Source organism: Dendroctonus ponderosae, unplaced genomic scaffold (genome assembly GCF_020466585.1).
Source record: "Dendroctonus ponderosae isolate FM_Combo_2020 unplaced genomic scaffold, Dpon_F_20191213v2 Dpon_F_20191213_8, whole genome shotgun sequence".
Classification (NCBI taxonomy): Eukaryota; Metazoa; Arthropoda; class Insecta; order Coleoptera; family Curculionidae; genus Dendroctonus; species Dendroctonus ponderosae.
In genome coordinates this window covers 13,435,454-13,435,702 of record NW_026019016.1, presented here as the reverse complement: position 1 = coordinate 13,435,702, position 249 = coordinate 13,435,454, and positions in this window count along the sequence as shown.

The following is a 249-nucleotide window of genomic DNA, read 5'->3' as shown; positions in this document are numbered from 1 at the left end:
TCTCGGAGGCAAAATGAGTAAGAACGCTCATTTGTACATCATTCTAGACAGAAATAAATGGCCTTTTTAGAAAGTGAACCATGGATGGGGAAATGCTGGCAGTTTGCTCAAAAAAATGCTTGAATTCAAGAAGTTTTAGGTTTGCGTGGTTTTTTTTTGAGCTGCAACATCCACTTGAACATGACGCTGCTTTTTTCGAAGTTTCTCAAGAACCGTTCGAGCCAGATAATTCGTTTTGGCGGCATCGTT